Source organism: Ambystoma mexicanum, chromosome 6p (assembly GCF_040938575.1).
Source record: "Ambystoma mexicanum isolate Mex_15411 chromosome 6p, UKY_AmexF1_1, whole genome shotgun sequence".
Classification (NCBI taxonomy): domain Eukaryota; kingdom Metazoa; phylum Chordata; class Amphibia; order Caudata; family Ambystomatidae; genus Ambystoma; species Ambystoma mexicanum.
The window spans coordinates 797,321,131-797,340,985 of record NC_090935.1 but is presented as its reverse complement, the minus strand read 5'-3'; positions in this window follow the sequence as shown (position 1 = coordinate 797,340,985).

Genomic DNA, 19,855 nt, shown 5'->3' with positions numbered 1-19,855 from the left:
TCCAGGGATAGCCACACAACAGGCATCTGTCCTGAACCTAGTCATGAATTTCTAAAGGTCTTTGCTCCTTTTGAGAAGGGAAGAATGCAGGGTTAGTTCAGACATGATGTTTCTCTCTGACTCTGTCTCCTTCCCGTCACCATCCCTTCCTCCAAAGCAAAGCACTTTGGGTGTGATGTCAGATGGGCAAAGTCCACTTCTTCCAAGAACAGGGATTATACCATTAAGGCAGGCTAGCTTTAGTCAAATCAATCTTGAACTTTACCTTTAAAAGAAAAGTTCTCCAGATTTCATTCAGTTAAAACCCGCTGAATTATCTTTTGGACTCCAATCCTAAAAGAAGATTTTGTTGGACTTTGCTGGGAGAGCAGTCCTTTTCAGAGTACTTCAGTTGTGAGGTAAAGGCAGGTGTTGCAAGGCAGAGGAGAGCTCTGTCCACTAACCATCCCCAGAACCATTGGGGGGGGGTCTGCTGTTGAAACAAGACAAACCTCTCTGCCAGTCACATCGATACCCAGGACCTCATCGTGTTGGAGGACCCGTGAAGTTTTATGCCAAAGGTTTGGGAGCATGAGATCAAGAACCCATCTTGTTCCTGAGTCCCTGGAATGGGCCTTGCAACACCTGAAAGTCAGAATGCAAGAATCCCTGTGTGTTCGCCGTTGAACCATTTTGAGCCATGATTCAAGCACGTTTGACACCATTCAAACCAGCAGGACCATCCGTAGCTGCCGTTGGCATTCTTTGTTCTACGAACCCCAAGTTTACCTGTTTGACCCAGTTCTCTGCTGCACCACACCAGCTGAAATGAGTCGTTGCCTCGGCTCAAACCATACAGTACCACTGCGTTGGCATTAGATCATAACGCTTTTGAACCACCACCTGCTTAATCACCACCATCACTGTAATTCAATTGAACCTGGTGTCCCTTGAATTTTGACCATCAAGTTTCAGCATCAAACAGACTCACCTGCATATCCTGGTACCAGCTTGCCATTGTTGAACCTCAACCATTGAAATGAACCTGGTGACAGCTTAGTCTGCATCACTGAAGTAATGCTTTGAAGTGCAGCTACTTTTCCTTTTGACCCTGGCTTTACACCCACTCGCCACTGGATCATTGCTTTTACTGCATCCTCGATCTGAACCAAACCTTCACCCTGTACCCAGAAGGCCGACTCGACATCATAAAACCGCCAAGTCACCTGCAAAGGTATTACTGACTAATATCTGCCCCCTTGGTCCATGATATCGAATGGATCATTTTGATCCCATTGCAAGCACAAGAAATATCCTTTTTGAACATTGTGGTCTTTAAACTACTTCTTCTCCCCCTGTCTAATTACTGTGCTGCTGCATCTATTCTATCTTTCATTATTCTATGTTCCTCCTAAAGTGGTTTGTTTTAACAGTTTTTACTAGTACTGTATTATTGTACATGGTGTGTTTGATTAAAGTGTATATTTTTATCTAAAATCTTGATTGGGCATTTCTTTATTTTGGAGTGTTAGACTTTGATGTTTGGTTGCTACTGAACCACATTCACAACACTCTTGGAAGTATAGACTTCTCTCAGCCCACGTTACCACAAAAGGTGAACTGTGCCTGTTCAACTTTTATCATTGTTTTAGCACTTGGTTTGTAGAAGTGCGATGGCTGAGTAGCCAATTTAGCCTCTGCTTATCCTTATACTCAAGAAGGACGGAAGTCAATTTGTCATAATAGAAGAAGTTACTTTAGCAAGAAGGAGATTAAAAAAACATTTCTAGAGAGCAGGGGTGGAGGCTGAACATGATAGAAAGGAAGGAGTTGGTAGAAAGTAACGAGCAGGCATGAAGGAACAACGGGGGTGAGGTGGTTGGAGGTAGAGTAAAGGCAGGAAGGGAAGGAAGAAAAGCAGAGGAGAATTGCATGAGGATGTAATAACGCTTCTGCCTCTCCTGTTCTCCAGAGAGCCATGGGGCGCACCAATAGTGTTCCCCTCATCCTACAGCCACAGTACGGAAAGCACTCGTCTTGGCCTGGTTTGCGAGTCAAATAACATCCATGCAAGTAGCAATCATGGGTGCAAAACTATGGGGTATGGAATCAGTACCACTTCGGGGGCGTCTATAACCCTCACTAGCAAACAGTTGGTATATCTCTTACTGTGCCTCCTGTTTTACTTTTCTCATCGTGTTAGCACTTAGTTTGTAGAAGTGCGAGGGCTCGGTAGCCACTTTAGCCTCTGCTTATCCTTGTACTCCAGAAAGACAGAAGTCAATTTTATCATAATAGCAGAAGTTGCTTTAGCAGGAAGAATGAGATTAAAAAAAACACTTCCAGAGAGCAGGGGTGGGGGCTGTACATGATACAAAGGAAGGAGTTGGTGGAAAGTAAGGAGCAGGCATGAAGGAACAACGGGGGAGTGAGGAGGAAGGAGGTAGAGCAAAGGAAGGAAGGGAAGGAAGAAAAGCAGATGAGACTTGCAGATGCAGAGAGGAGGGAGAGTATATTAAGGAGGTTAAAGGTGACATCAACGGGAAGTACAAGGAAAGTATTTTGAATGATGTTGGAGGTTACCTCAAGGAAGAAGAGGAGGAGTGTTAAGGAAAATGTTAGAGGTAACATAAAAAACAATGATAACATAAGAGGAATACTGAGGGGCATGGAAGGCGAGTTGGTTGGAAAAAAGATTGAATGAAAGGCAGATGAGTGTGTCAATGAAGAGTTTGAAATAAGGGCTCAGACCAAGGAGGACACTAAGAGAATGCAGATTGGAGGTGGAGGAGAACCAAGAGAACATAGAGGTAATTTCATACTGAGATAAGGGTGATTTGATAGAAGATTGGATGATGGTACAAGCATGTGTTATAGCATCGAGAAGGCGGTAAGGAGAAGTAGAGGAGCGTAACATCTAGGAGCGGAAGGAGATCCACTCATCATCGAGGAGCTACACAAGGATGGGTCAATGGTGGCTAGAGCCAGGATCCTAAAACAGGGAGGTTTCAAGGAAAAACAGATCCACCCAAATCAGCATTTCTGTGGTAAAATGATGATACACAATCTACTCCTGCAACTACCAAGGCTTACTGCAGAAGCACACATAAGACCCGAAACCCAAGCGAGGGGTCGCCAAAGAGACGATATGAGAAACTGAGGAGCTGCCCGGAGGAGCCAAAAAAGAAGATTGAAGAGTGAACACAAGAGAAGGACTATAGCTCAGGGAAAGGATCCCTGAACCAGGAATTATAAACCCATGGTCTCCAGTTTGAGACTCAAAGAAATTTGGTTGAAATTCAGAGACGTTGATTAGATTTCAAACATTGTGGAATCCCAGTGACATTTTTGTAATTCCTTAGACTTTTTATTGCACCCCTGTGGCTTTCATGTGAACCCCGACATTTTGTTTGCTGCTAGAGAATCAAACCCTTGATGAAAATATGTTATAAGAAACTGTCATTTTGTGTCATACATAGCATTACTTACAGCCCCTAAAACAGGTATCATTTTATTTCAGCACTGTGGCCTGTTCAAATCTAAGCGTAGCTAGTAGAAGAGCATACAACTTCACATTCCATGCATGGCAAGAACTCGGCCAACCTCTTATGACTTCATATAATGGCATTTTCTCCCAGACAAGTGTGGCAATAGCAGGCTACCTATAGGTCAGAAGACATGTTTCTTTTTTGTGTTCCTTTTGACGGTCAGTAATGGTCCATAGAAAACACTCTGCTGACCTACCCCGCGCCTTCATATCATTCTGCCTTCTGTCACCAGCCTGCATTAATATGTTTATACCACATTTATTTATTAAGTTATTTATTTATTTATTTGTAGAGCGCTCCAAGACCAGAGGCATCTGTGCGCCAGTTACTGTACAAGGCAAAAAAGCACAAACATAACAGAGGGTCACGTTACATAGGGAATATGCCTGATTGCTGGTTACAGAGCGGCACAGACCAGCCTGTAGAGTTGACAGTTGTTATGGGGCCTTCTTAATACTGCAGGCGGTCTATGAGCGGTGGGGTTTTTGCGCGAATAGCCATGTTTTCAGGCTTTTGCTGAAGGTCCACAAGGATGATTCCGATCTGAGCGATAGCAGGAGAGCATTCCAATCTTTCCCTGCTGTCACAGGCAAACTGCGTCCCGGTGCTTGCCTTTGATTGTTTGTATCTAGGGACGGGGCGTAGGTGTGAATGCTAACAAAAGAATAACACTTCTCTAAAACCTTAAAACTTACTTTTGAAATATGACTCTCTTGGGTTCAATGTTAAGTAGGCAGACGAAGAATGATATCCAGGATTGCTAGAGAGAAATGCAACATATCATTCTTTGCATTTTGTAAGATGACAAGCTCCTGAGATTGATTTGAGTATGGTTTGCGTATTAATGGGTTCTATTTTCAGTACTGGTGAGATATTTCTCCCTCCAAACCATGTGTGCAAAGGTACAGAGAAAGGCTTCGTGGTGAGAGGATTGCAGAATGTAGTACCATACAGTTTCAAATAGTTGGATAAATAAAGAATGCAATATCCAGGCAATGTCTATTCTACAGACAATACAAATCTACTATTAGAGTCTGCTATTGGAAAGCATACAGAGTTCAGGGTGGAAAGCAAGGCTGGTGGAACATTTCGGTCCCGATGATCTAAAAATACGGTAGGACTGAGAGGTTTGAGAATTTTACAACATCATGGAATTAGGTCATCTGTGGGTTAGTGGTTGCGGCTATTCCATTTCCATGTTTGGAAAATAAAAGAAAATATGTTTTGATGGAACAATGTTATCAATTGCTCTGTAAAGAAGTTGCATAATCTGAAATTAGATAGGGGATACTTTGCAACCCCCTGCTGATAATGGCACTTATGATGATGAACACAGGGCCTGGGAGGTCATAGTCAAATGTTGTCTCAGAATGCCTGTGTGGAAGTTGTCAGAACGTTCTGGTAGTGACAGTTAGACTGGATGATGGCAGGGTGTTGATAAGCCAGTGGTTGTTTCCTTAAGTGATCTACATTCCGTGACTGGCGTACCAGCAGACAGTAATACTAACCTTACATGTACAGTTGGATTCTGTGTCTTTTGTAACCCACTGGACTGCAGTTACTTCACTGGAGAGGATGTGTCTTCTTATGTGGTTGGGAATGATGGTGCAGTGGTATGGTGTGTACTGCCTGCCAATGACAAGGATTGGTTCAAGTCAACTGGCTACCAGTGGGGAGGAGTGGTTCTAGGGCTCCTGTTCATGGAAGGTACTACTCTCTGAGAAACTGTTTGCTGGTCAGGGTCATTCCCACGGAATGGGATTGATTCCAGACACATAAGCATTGCATCCATGATTGCTGTTTACATGAGATGCTGTTTGAGTGTGACACCAGGCCAGGTCCCGTGCTTTTCACACTGTTGGTGTAGAATTAGGGGCAATACTGATTGTGTGCCCCGTCCACCTGTGGAGAACAGGAGAGGCAGAAGCGTTATTGCATCCCTGCGATGTGGGAAATGGTAGTGTGTGGCTGGCAGTGAGGTGCTCTTCACCCTTAGATGGTCTTAAGCCAAATGATGACTTGGTTGCACTCATTAAGGCGGAGCGCCAATCGCGTCAAGGGTGATGGTACCAGCTTGATGGTGAGCGCCCTTTTGTTGTTAGGGCAAATGTGGACTGAAATATGGATGTCAAACTACTCAGCACAAGGCGGCAGCACCCAGGCTCAACAGGGGAGGCTGCTGTGAGGTATATGGGTGCACCATTCAATGGCGGGAGGTTGCAGGCTGCAGAATCCAGTCTATGTAGAGGATGGTGCTGTGATGTACATGGTGCACTCTATACCTATGGAGCCGGAGGTGCCACAAGGTATTTCAGTGTTTTCTAGGAAAGATGGCAGAATGACTGCATTGTCCACCTGCAATGGGAGTCAGCAGAAGCCATAGGCAGGCAGGGGTACTTTGTGCAGTCTAGCAAGAGAAACATTTTTCAATCAAAAAGGAGTATGGAGCCGCACTAGATTGGCCTGTCTGTTGAAGGAGATCATCACTGAGTTTGTGGTTTGGAATTCAGCCCCGACCACAAGGTAACTCTGGTAATGGAAGGAGTGTCTGGTGAGAAGACCCTCTTGCAGCAGGTCTGCGGTGCCTACTTTATGGACAGGATATAAAGGAGTTGGAGATGAAGAAACAGTAGCCATCTTGATGTGCTAGGGTGTCTTTAGGCCTGTGTCATGATTATATTTTGTGTATGTGTGGTAGCCTCACACCATTAGGTCAGGGTTTTCCTCCCATTGCAAGGGGGTGGAGAGGGTCAATCATTAGTTTATGGTGGTCTATACTTTTTCCCGATTGATGTTTTTGTGTGGTGGACTCATGCTTAGGTTTCAGAGGCGTTAGGTCGCTGTTGGGCAACTGTGGGGCTGTTGGTCAGGAGTGGAATATCCTGCATATGTGGTAGTGTCAGGGTTCATGCTCTGGTTGCAATATCTTTTTACAGACATACTCCTGTGGGAAAATGCTGGAGAGGTGCAATTGTAGTCAGATTATGTTTTGTTGTATTTGTAAGGCTTTGGAAATGACCAGAAAGGTTTCCCAGACATCTGATGACAATATTTGAATCATTGGATCATTTTGTTGATGGGTTCCTCGCTTAGAGAATGTAGTTTGACCAGATAAAATATGCAACTTCTTTTCATAACAGGCCTTTATTGTTTTTTGTGGAGTGGCAGGCTCCATGTTTTGGAGTGCTGCCATTCTCTGAAACATCTGTTTGGGTTTCAGAAATGTTCTTTCTACCTGGCGTTCATACAGTGGTGCACTCCACTGTTTGCATGTGGCTGTTCTTGTATCATTTGAAGTGGTCTGAGGTAGGTTTTGGTTCTGACTGTTTGTCCCATGGCTCACCTGCAGCAGTTTCTCCACCGTTTCATTAAGACTGTTTAAGTCTGTTTTCGCCTGAAATTACCTGCAGCGGTGTGCTGCAAAGTTGGATGCAGATGTTTGATACAGGGAACATATTCAGCGGTTGTTGCACGATTTGCGTGTGGCTGCTTGCCCCATGATTTGGGTGTGGCTGCTTGCCCCATGAATTATTTGAAGTGATGTACTGGAAGGTTTGAATGTGGCAGTTTGGCTCCTGAATTATTTGCAGCCGTTTGCTGCAAGGTTTGGGTGTGGCTATTTGCCCTGTGGATTATTTGCACGAGTTGCTGCAAAGTATTGGTTATAGTTGTGTGGCCCAGAATGAGGAGCCTTAGTGTGCTGAAAGTCTTGACTGTGGCAGTTTGCCCCATGGATCACCCACAGTGGTGTGCTGCAATGTTGTTTGTGGATGTTTGCCCCGTGGTTTACCTGCAGTGGTGTGGTGCAAAGTATTGGTTGTGGGTGGTGCCCCATGGAACGTCCTCAGCAGTGGTGCGGTGGTTGGGGCAGCATGGTCGTTCATGTTTTGAGAACCTTTTTGATGATGGCAGCGTTGTTGATTGTTTAGTGATGGTAGATTATCTGGTTGTTCTTATCACACTCTGTGCATGTTTGCTTTTCCTCTGGCCACTGGTCCGAAAGGCAGTCAAGTCGATGAGATTGTATGCATCTTCTCGTGTATAGTAGAAAGGTACTATATGTATGCCTTTTGAATGAATACTAAATAAATAAACTTTGGTGACGTTATGCTGTGCTCAGAATTGTTCTGTGTAACTATCGTGGCCCATCTCACACTACAAATGAAAATCAGAGGTTGGATTCAGATGTAAACATGCTTTAGTGGGTTAGTACTCATCTATTAAGTACATTCGACTGAAGAGTCGTATGCCAAGTCATTTGAGTCCACCCTGTATAAAACAGAGGTACTTTCTTAGGGTAAGGCTTTGCGAGAATGGCTCCCTTTTATCCGACAATGACGTGATTCAGTCCCAATCTCATACAGCCTTCAGATAGAATCCTTTCCACAGAAAGGCACAACAGCATTTCTCCACAACGACACAGACCCTTGCATACATCACCACGAGGTCTTGGGCACTCTGCCACTTTCCACACACCGAGATGAAATCTCTTTCTCCTTACGCAAATATATTTGCTAAATCTCTTATTAAGATCTTCTATTATTGAGGCTGAGATTGGAAAAGACGGCATTTGCATAACATACAGTAGCTTGGGGATAGCATTAATGCAATAGATGTTGTCCTACCACAGATTGCAATCATTATAAGTGCCCAGTAAAACATATCGGTCTTAAATGTATGTATTATGCAAGGACAATTAAGATGATAGGAGTTGATGTACATACCTGCGGGGGGCTTATATCCGCATTAATCCTGCACGTGCTCAGCAGAACATTAGCATTACAGTGAATGCACGAGGTATGCAATGAGCTATTTTATTAAATGTATTCTCATGCCTTTTACTTCTCCGATAGTTGGGTGGATAGCACTCCCATCACACTTGGGCACCCCCCTCCATAGAACCCAAACGGTTTCTGGTTATATTTAGGTGTAAGCATATATACATATACTTGTGTTTAATTAATGTTTTTTAGTTCACCAAGAACTGTTCACATATATACATACATCTACATATAAGAAGAAACCTGCAACATCTTTTAAAATCCTAATCCATACATACTGAATACATTCTAAAGAAAACAACATAAATAAAAAATATTGTAAATACATATGGTGCTGCACCTAATTAATTGTTCCAGCTGCTACACACACTATAAGCAACAAATCTTTGTTTTTAAATTTAGTTCATGTTCAAAGGCCAACCACACTTTTGCAACAGCAATCGGCGTGGACAGACTACAGCCTGAGAGACAGTTCAGCCAAAACAGTTCAGTTTGAATCTTGTACAGTCAATCCACGTGTTTTGTGTAACACCTGACACAATACTTAGTCATTGATATGCATGAAGTAATCACATGTCTTTCTGTTTCTACAACATTGAAACTCATAACACAACCTACAACATCGATTTTCTTTTGGTAATCCTAGCCACAAACCGTTAATCATCTGATTAACATAAATATCAATTTTAATGAGGGTCAGGAGAATTGGTAAATGTACCTTTGAAGTTTACCAAACGGAAAGGACATTCTTGGGAAGGTACTCAAGGAAGCAAGCTTGCTTACATACTCATGATTGACCACCCAGTCCTATTCTATGACACTTTTTAAAAATGAACTCAAAAGAACGTCCTTTCCCTCATCCTAGACCAGCCTCCAGGCAATGTTCTCAATTAGTACCCGGCAAGGGCGCAATCAGAATGAAAGAGCCATTCTGATTGGCCCTCGCCGAGTCATTACCAGGCCAGGAATCCCTCTGTTGGGATTCCACGGCCTTTGTCCCCGGCGGGGGGCGTGGCAACACCTCAGCTAATGAGGATGCTCGAAGCAGGGCCATCCCCGCTCCGAGCCTCCCAACAGTTGAGAGGCTGTCTTCGTCCCCCGCTTGGGACTCAGGTAAGGCTTTGGCTTTTTTTTTCCCCTCCCTCCTCCAGCTTCCCATCCCTCCCCACCGCACTTACCTTCTATCCATGGGTCCCCGGTGGGGGATGATGGCAGCCTCCTGCCGTGTGGAGACTTGGAGCAGGGCCACCCCCGCTCCGAGTCTCCACACGGCTGGAGTCTTCTATCATCCCACACCGGGGACCCAGGTACGTTTTTTTTTTTTTCCTTCCCCTCCCTTCTGCCCTCCCAACCGCACTTACCTTCTTTTTTTTCCGGGAGCGGACGCCCTGGAAACGCTTCTATTTGAAGCGCGTCTGCTCCCGATGGCTCTGTTTTCCCTTTCCATGGCGGCCATTTTCCTTGAAGTCTTTTTTTTTCTCCCGAAACGCTGTAGCGTTTCAGGAGAAAAAAAAGCTTTTATTGCCCTGGTCATGCAGTTTTTGTAGGCCGGGGTACTAATAGCTATGTGCCCCTCGTGGAGGGGGCATTACCGACTCTGATAATGCCCCGGGCCTTTGTTAAGAACTATGGGCCCAGGGGCATTACCTGAGTCGGTAATGCCCCCGCTGCTCGGGGCATATTGCTTAAATAAACTATCACTCTGTGCTGTTAGTTCCATTAGAACAGGGTTTGTATGCCCCATTAACAATGTCATCTTTTAGCACTGATAAAAAAGGTATTTTGCTCTGTGTACATTATTTAGATGAACAATGTGCCTCTGTTCATTGTGACCAATGTTGCCAGAGATGTCAGATCAAGCTTGCGTCTCACAGCCTTTATTGGCGTGGCATTTGATAGTCTTAATATCCGCCGACAAATAGTCTCCTGAAGAATATAGGACCACATATCATACTCTGCAAGAGTGCATTCTAGAGCACATATTATGCTGGCCACCAACTTTTGTCTATAAATAGAAATGATGCCCACCAGACTGTATCCAGCATCACTAGGGACACATTTCTTGATTAGCAACATAATAGCCACAGCTTTTGTACAACGCTTTTTTAAAAGCATACAAACACATTTAGGGCACCCACATCCTAGCCCACATAGCAGTAGTTATCTGCAGTAGCATTCATTTGGCCTTCTCTTATTGATATTATATGTGTATATCTCGCTATGTTGCCAAACCTCATACATTTCGATGTTGCCATATTACCGCTATGAGCATTGCTATGCTCAATGTATCCTCAAGATGCTTGACCAGATAGCACCTCTGATAGAGAAGAAAGTTAGGGAAAGAGAAAATAACCAAAAATCCTACACCCCATAGCTCGCCCCCCTGAAACAAGAAAAGAGAAAAGCCAAACGTTAAAGTATAAACACACAATCCCAAGATAGTAAAGATAAATGGAAAGCTATTGAGAAAAGTTACCGATGGAAATTTTCCGTGCCAAAGAAGGCTTTTTCACTCTGAAATCTCTAGCTCTGCAAATGACACTAAGAAATTATTTGAGATTGTCAGGACATCGGAGAAACCTGAAGCCCAAATAAAAGAGTTTAACCCTAACAATCTAGATCGTGAGGCAGTGCAAAAAGCTTTTGCTGATAAAGAACACAACGCACAATGCAATATTCCTAGGACGAAAGAGACTCATGCTACTCCTATCTCTCAGAACCCTACTTCTCAGTTCCAAATTCAAGAATCTTCCATTCTCGTGTGAAACTATCACAGTGGACTCCCTCATCAAAACCCTTAAAGATATGTGCCCTACAACTTGTCAAACAGATATTCTCCCTTCTAAAATAGTTTTACATTACCCAGATATTTTTGCACCCTTCCTGACCCATTTTATAAATGCTTCTTTTTCTGATAATGGTGTGCCCGACCCCTTAAAAAATGTACCAGTCGCCCCCTTATTAAAAAAAACAACCTGCATCCTGCAATACATTCCAATTTTGGACCCATTACCAATTTCCCATTTATATTGCAAGTAGTTGACAAAGTAGCTGCTACCCAAATCCAAAAACATCTGGAGAAGTCAAATATCCTACACCCACGAGAATCATGGTTTAGGAGCTCACATGGGACAGAGACTGTGATGCTTGACCTGCAAAAAGAAATGCTAGACATTATAGATGAAAGTAGATCAGGGCTACTGTTGCTTTTAGATCTTTCAACAGCCTTTCATCTCATAGACCACTGTAAACTCTTAATGTGAATCCAGGAAATAGTCAACTGCTTTGTCAATACAGTTGAATGGTTCCGGGCATTTCTTACCAACAGCATGTCCAAGATCATCTGGGGAAACACTTCTTCGAAACTAGAACCTATCACATATGGAGTTCCTCAGGGGGCATGCTTGTCCCCTGTTCTTTTTAACATTTTTTGTCGGCCACTGTCTGACCTCTTAGACTCTATTAGGTTATACTTCACTGACTGGAGACTACATAAAGGATGCCAGGCTTATTATATCCATATATGAAAAAATACGAATTTGGATGGCAGAAAATGTGTCATGACCCACAGAACGCGCCCCTTCTGGACTTCCTGGTCCTTATCGCGGCGAGGCTTGCATTCATTGTTTCTCCCAACATGGCCGTATCACGAGACACGGCTCGCACCAGCCTTCAGTAGTATGTCCCATAAATATGTCACGCCCGCGCGGCCCCGCGCGTCTCAACGCTATCATCAGGTAGTGACTAGACGTGTACTTCGCAGCTTGGTGAACCCTTCTGTTATCCAAGTTCCTGGACCCTCATTCCCACTCCTTCCACCCTCTCCTTTCCGCCCTGTTCCTGGAATCCACGTATCCTTGCGACCGCTTCTTCCTTCCTGGACGTCCTGAACCGGCGAGTATCCTGGAACGCTGAACACACACTGGAGTCGGAAGAGACTCGTGCCGGCCTGTACAAAACCCGATCTGCCCGCAAGAAGAATCTTCCTGCGTATCCCTGCAAGAAGCAATCTCAGGTGAGACGGGGGAGATTCACAACAAAATGGGCTATGTCTTAACAGTGAGAAGACTGAACTCCTTATCTTCGGACTGGCCCAAGCAAGGTAAAAACTAGGAACTGCCTATGCAAACTTTTGCATTGATCAACAGGTTGGAGTGGCTGGGCCGAAATCGTCCCTGGAGAGTGGGGGCCAGTTTCTGGCCATGCCTGGGCGGTTTGAAAAAAATAAAATAAAATAAAAATATTGATTTTTTCAAATTTTTTTTAAAAGCCTTTCATCCTTCATAGATCGATAAATGAGTACCAACACAGGTTGGGTGATATTGTAAGCATATGTGTTCTATACAAAAGAGCTTAAGCGTAAGTGCTATACAATATATTATCATTTGGACTTGGACGTCTGCTTGGATTCAAAGCAATTTAGTGTACTTAGAAACAATGCTATTTGATGCCACTTTCTGTTTTGTCAAGGAGTGAAAGGTTGTGTTTCATCACTTCCCGGGATGTCACTTTGGGGTGGGTTAAAATGACATCACTTCTGGTGATGTCATCAGAAGTCAAGGGTCGTGAGGCGAGGGGTTGGCCACTTTTTTGAGGCAAGGGGTGGGCCACTTTTTTTGGGTGACCGGGCCTATTTCTTGTCCCAGTCGGACTCTGTTGATCAACATCTCATAAATACAGTAAGCAAGGTAAAAACACTCGGGATCACAATTGAGGCATCACTTAACGCAAATGTCACAAACAATGTACAGTACTTTCTAAGGCTTCTACACCTGGTAAAGCCTTTCATCCCAGACACAAACTGTGCTATCTTTGTTAGAGCCCTAATTATGCCAAGACCGGACTACTGCAACGCCTTATTAGGTGGAGCTTGTAAATCCTGTGTTAAGAAACTGCAGATTTTGCAAAATGATGCAGTTAGAGTCATCAAGCATGTTCTGAAACACGTGCACATATCACAATATAGAAGAGAATTGCACTGGATGCCTGTGGAAGTTAGAATAGAATTTAAAATCAACACTACGACCCACAAGTTGTTCGAAGATGCGCCAGGATACTTGAAAACACGTATCACTGTCCGGAACTCTGCCACGACTACTAGATCTGCTAGATCTAAGGATTCTATGCGATTGACATGCCTGAGATTTCGACGGGCTAAGGGAAAAGAACAGTCGTACCCAGTGAAAGCTGCTGTAGCATGCAACAAACTACCGAAAAACCTTTGTTGTGAAGGAAATCTGTCTGTATTTTAAAAAGCATTAAAGACCTTTTTATTTTCCTAGGCTTTTATCCCTACCTTATGGACTTATCCTATGTCTTTCATCTTTACTTCCTGTCTGATCTGTCCTCCCCGCGCCCTGATGGCTATAGGCTATGGAGCTTTAGAAATAGATAAATAGATAAATAAACAAATATTAACCTCCAATAAGTTAGCATCAGCATAATCCATTATGGCTTGTCCACTTCTACAAAACCCAGTGTAGGTTGTATCAAAAATAGCAAGGTCATCAGCACAGGTAAGATAAGAGGTGTTAGATCTACCTAAACATGAAGGGAAATTTCCATTTTCAATAAGAGAGTCACCAATGTCAGCCATGATTACATTGAAAAGAACTGGTGCGAGTACACACCCGTTTCACACCTCATTCAACTGGTACAAGAGTGGATCATTTGCCATAACTGTTCAATCTAACATGCGCCACAATGTTGTTATGTAACAGGTGACAGACTTGAAGAAGCTGCATATGCATTTTTTGCTTTTCCAATTTTGCCCACAGTTTACTGTGATCCATAGCATCAACAGCAGATACACAATTGATGAAAAGGACACAGAGTGCATGGGCCACCCATGCTCTTGCCTGCTGAAGTTCACCACACAGATATTATGGACCATTGACAACCCGTTATGAAGTCCAGTCTGAAACTTACTCAGAACCTGGTTGTCTATGATCCATTCATTGATATTATGTAGAATGCAAGTTGCAAAGACCTTACTAGACCCATCCATCAGCGAGAGCAATCTGTCATTTCCCGGCTCCTCTCTATTTCCTCTCTTAAGAACTGGGAACACTACTAGTCTTAACAACCTGGTTAAATAGGGTCAACACAATATCTGTCCATAAGTTATGGTTAGCACGCATGACCCTATTAGATCCCATCAGGGTCCAGAGCCCGGGACCTCTTAAGGCAAGAGCCTCTATTATCTCTATTATCTCTTCTTTAGTAAAGTTATGTTATAAGGGGCAAAAAACGCTCCTCTTTAATTGCAACTGGGGCCTTAAACCCATTACCCAAATAAGCCAACCTCTATTACTATCAATACACGAGACCAGTGCAAACAACGTATGTCGCTGCTTACTATTAAAAATATTCCACAGCTTCTTGCTATCCCCTTTCCTAATCACACTATATAACTCCTGCCAAGCTTTTTTACCCTAACTTATGTTAACACTTAAGCCATTTACTGCATGAGAGGTATCGATTTTTCAGCTGCTTTATATTCTTATGTTTTGTCCACGGGTCAATTAATAAGCATTTTAATGTTCCTTATCGGCCTTCACAAACATTTATTTTCATCTTTAATTACCCTATCATAAGGATTTGTACGCATCTTGTTCAATCTAGCCGTTCGAAAATGTCCTATAATTAAGAACTTAGAATTTATTGAAATTATCCAATCTCACATGCTGAGCTAAACTTCTGATACACTCTGTCATAGCTATAAAATTCTGGGGCTGCTTGCGAGCTAGTAACCAAGGTGGCCACTACCTGTTGCTATTCACGAACGACCGACGTGAGGAAGAGTTCTGTGCCAGGTTGCCATGGCCCTTCCCCATTCCCATTTTTGCCCCATTGTAGGCATTGGTGTTCGGTGCAATAGGATCTGGAATTCCGGAGGTCTCGTTTTGGTGAGGATCTGCAGCTGGGCTGCGTAAATATCTGCACAGTTGTGGGGAGCCCAGAGGGAACTAAAACGTGCTGCATGGAAAACTGACCACAGGCAGTCTGCTGCAGGGGCCACTGGACATTGGGGAGAGACACAGTATGCGTTGGATGCTTGGCTGCCCATGACCTGGATGGCCACGGTGAAACCGTAGCTTGAAGAGAGGTGTTGCCACAGTGCTGAGCCTGTGCTACACGTAGCGCGTAAACAGTAATCACCTGATCTGGAGTGTGTGTGCGGCTGTCTTTCCCTGCCAGTTTCCATGAGTGAGGAGTAGCAAATCCAGATCCTGCCTCATTCATCTGGGAGGGTGGTCAGTCATAATTTCGAAAAAATAATGTCGAATGACAAAAATGTCGAAAAAATAATGTCGAAAAAAAACATTTCGAATTCCGTTTTTTTAATTATATATTTATTTTGGGGTCCGGGAGTAAAAAAAAATCAGTAAAAAAAGAAAAAAAAAGAGGGGTTGGGGGGAACCCCGCATTTCGAAAAAAAAAACGTATTGAAAAAAAGCGACTTTTTTTTTTCAACATTTATTTTTCAAAATAATGACTTTCAACATTATTGTTTTTGAAATTATCACTATAAACCATCTGGGAGGTCACATGTGAGCCAGTGTGAGGCTGTGGCCCATGAGCAGCTGCAGTGCAGGCTTGTGGATTAGCAGAGTGAACATGCTCAGATACTGGCCATGAAGGTTGAGCTGGGAGTGTGTGCAGATCCTACCCCATCTTTACTATGAGATTCTTTTTGTGCTTCATACCTTATATTGGGAGCAACACTGGACAGTGGTAGGGCGCTGGATAAGTACTTGTGGACTCTGCTCTGGGGTTAATGGGGGCTTGTGTGTCTCAAAGGGGCCATTGAGGTTGAGTCCTCCCCATCCAGTTGTCTTGGGGTGGTGGGTGCACCTTGTTGGTGAAGGTGTGTGGTTATTGGATGGCCAAAGGAAACAAGAGGCATGGGTGCCTGCAATATTCCCAGAAGGGCTTGGTACTGTGCAAGGGCACCATGGGGACGTCCCACTCTGTGGGTATGGAGGAAGTGGAGAAGGTGGCAGGGACCCCGACTTTAGCTACAGTGTCCGCGACCTAGGCCCCATTGCTCAGTATAATATTGGCGGAGATGAAGAGCAGTTTTGCTTCCGTTAAGACCAAGCTAGATGGTATGGAATACAAAATAGAACACATGCAGTAGCATATAGAGAAAGAGAGTGGGGGTGCTGGAGGATACAAGTTCCAAGGTGACCCAGGCAATCTGTACAATACAGTGGGAAGTGAAAGAAATCCACAATAAGAATGAGGATTTGGAGGCAAGATCTCTCTGCAACACCATAAAGGTGGTGGGCATCCTCTAGTATATTCCGACGCAGAACATGGAACTGTTTATGGAATCCTTCATCAAGGAGGTCCTCGGGGACCACCCACTCTCCTCACAGTTCATAACTGAGAGAGCACACCGCATGTCAGTGCAGAATCCTGAACCTGGGCAGAACTCATGCCCGGTCATCCCTCGGCTCCTTAATTATCGAGACCGTGATGTTATCTTGCGTAGAGCACGTGAAATGGGTGACCTGCACTGGAAGGAATCCAGAGTGTCATTCTACCCAGACTTTACTCCTTCAGTTCAGAGGGCCAGACGTCCCTTTTGGTAGCTAAACCTCTACTTAGAGAGAGGAGTCTTCAGTATGTTATATTGAACCCCTCCAAGCTGAGAGGTATCCGTGATAGCAAGACACAGGCCCTCATTACAACACCGGCGCTAAACCATGGCGCTATTAGCACCATGGTTGCTGCTGGTATTGTAACGAGTCCGCCATGGTGAAATGGGGAAGTACACCCCATTTCAAGGTTGGCGGGGTGGTACTTCCCCATTTCACCATGGCCCTTCCCCATTCCCATTTTTGCCCCATAGGGCATAATGGGAATGGGGAAAGGCGGTAATTACGGTATCGCAAATTGCGGTACCGTAATTATCGCCAGGGTCCCTTTGCGGGTCCCTGCAATAACGGCTGGTTCAAGCTGCCGTTATGGGAATTGGGCGTTAAGGGATTACCAGTACCAGTACCCTTACCGGTACCGGTAATCCCTTTGCGCCAGGGTCGTAATGACCCCCCCATTTTTTTGGAGCTGACCGACATGCTCACCTTCTTGGAGTCCCTGCCTAAGGGCTGATGGAATGGGAACTGAGAGATAGATGTGCCTCTCTATGTTATATGTTCATTGCTGATACGAATATTGAGGTTAGGGGGTAAGTTTATAGGGCGCTGGTTCCTTAGTTAATAGCGATCACTGTTGTGGTTTTTTGCTGGTTCTGTAATGAACGGGTCAGTTGCTTCCCATCCAACATCGATAGTTGGCCTCCTCCTCCATCGTGGGACAGGATTGGGTTCATAATACAAACAGTGGTTTGATGCTCCCGAGGACACTGTCAGGCCATTGATATTATAAGTTATTTATAGCATGCCTGTACACAAGTGTGTCTAGGCACGACAAGACAAGGAAGCAGAGACAAAGGGAGGACAAAACAAACAATTTTACTAGGCCTTGTGTCATTCAGATCATGCAAGTGCAAGGGAGAAGGTAGAGGAGAAGTGCTGGGGAGGGAGGAGGGGGAGTGCACTAGGCATGCTCAAGTAAGTGCTCTTGAGGTGGTCGGCGCAAGTAAGTGCAAGGAGGCAGGGGACGTTAAGGTTGCAGATACATTCCCTAAGTGTATAGAAGGCCCGGAGGCAGTGCAGGGGGCTACTGGTCATGAAGAAGCCTGGTACCCTTTAAGGTTTAGAGGGTGGCCAGGTAACCCGTTAGCACTGCAGACAGGTGTATCGGCAGGGGAGAGAGAAAGTAGAAATGAAAAGGAGGGTCTTCAGTTGCTTCAGGAACCTTAGGTGGTCCTGCTAAGTTTGATAGAGGCAGGAAGGCTGTTCCAGAGGGAGGCCTCAGCCGAGGACAGAGATCTATCGCCCACTCTCTGCCTGTAGAAGCGTTTGACCCTCAGAGAGTTGGAGGTGGATGAGTGGAGGGCTCGAGAAGGAAAGTGCTTAAGAAGAGACAGTTGGATGTAATGTGGTGCCTGGTCCGTGATTTGAGGAGAAAAGGAGAGGGTGGAGTCAAAGATGACACCAAGGTTTTTTGCCTCGCAGGAAGGTGCAGGTAGAGGGACCAAGGAGGGCGGCCAGAGTGAAAGAGGGAAAGCGGGATCAGGGGTCACAATGAGAAGGATCTCAGTTTTACTGGCATTAAAGCAGAGATCATTGGAGGTGTACCATTCCTGAATCGTGGATAGACAGTCAGAAATGAGCGAGAGAGGATGCTCAGGGGACACTGATGGAGAGCTGAGTGTCATCCTCATAACACTGAAAGTTATGAGAGAAGGTAGAGATGAGGTGGGACAGAGGTGCCAAGTAAAGGCTGACGAGCTAGGGTTAGATGTTAGAACCCTGGGGAACACCACATGTGGAGAGAGAGGTGGTGGAGAGAAAGAACCCCAATTGGACCTGGGAGGGTCGATCGTAGTGGAAGGAGGTCAACCAGGCCAGGGCCTAAGCCATGATGCCCAGGTTGTCACAGCTATGATTGATCAGGATGGAGTGGTAGACCGCGACAAAAGCAGAGGATAGATAAAGCAGGTTAAGGACAGAAGGAAGGCTAGAGTTCAGATTAGAGAGCAAGTCTTAACAGGTTTTCAGGAGACACATTTCCTTGCTTCTGGCTGCTCTAAAACCAGACTAGTGGTCATGAAGACAACCAACAGATCCAGTATGGAGAGTAAGCTGGGAGATGCCCAGATTTCTGCTCAGGAAAGGAGTGATAGAGATTGGGCGATAGTTTTCCAGAGAGGAAGGATCGGCAGAGGGCTTCTTAAGGAGGGGGTGCACGAGGGAGTGTTTTAGTGGGAAGAGGAAAGTTCCATTCTCAAAAGAGTATTTGCAGAAATCGGCCAAGACTGCAGCAAGGGTGTCAGTGTGGTCCTTCATGGTGCTGGAGAGGCAGGGGAGCATCTGCTTGGACTGACTTTCATAGATCAGACGTGTTTAGAAACATCATCAGGAGAGAACCTAGGGAAAGAGGAAAAAGGAGGAGGAGAGAAGGCGGAGAGGGGACGAAAGGGGTTGATGGAGAGGAAGAGGGGAGAGAAGACGGATGCCCTGAGTTTTAGTGGTGAAGTGAGAAGCCAGAGACATGCAGAAGGCCTGGTAGGGAACAGGAGAGGTGGAGACTGTAGCAGGATTGGCCAGTTTCTTGCAGATTTTGAAGAGTTTGGCTGTGTTTTTAGAGGCTTTAGAGATGAGGGCTTGGATGTAAGCTCTCTTATTGGACAGGACAGAGATTCTGCATTGCCTTTGGAGCAGGCGGCAGGCCAGTTTGTCAGTGGATGCGCCTGATGCCACCCACTTCCTCTCAGCCACCCTACACTTGCGTTTATGGGTGGCAAGGTCGGAGTCATACCAAGAGTTTCACCTGGATGTGGGCTTCAAAAGAATCCTCATGATAGGGGCAAGTACATCAAGAGTGTTAGAGATAGAGGGATGCAGGTTGAAGAGGGCTGTGTCAGAGTGTGAGTCAGCCGCAGGTATACGAGGAGGAGAGAAAGTGAAGGGC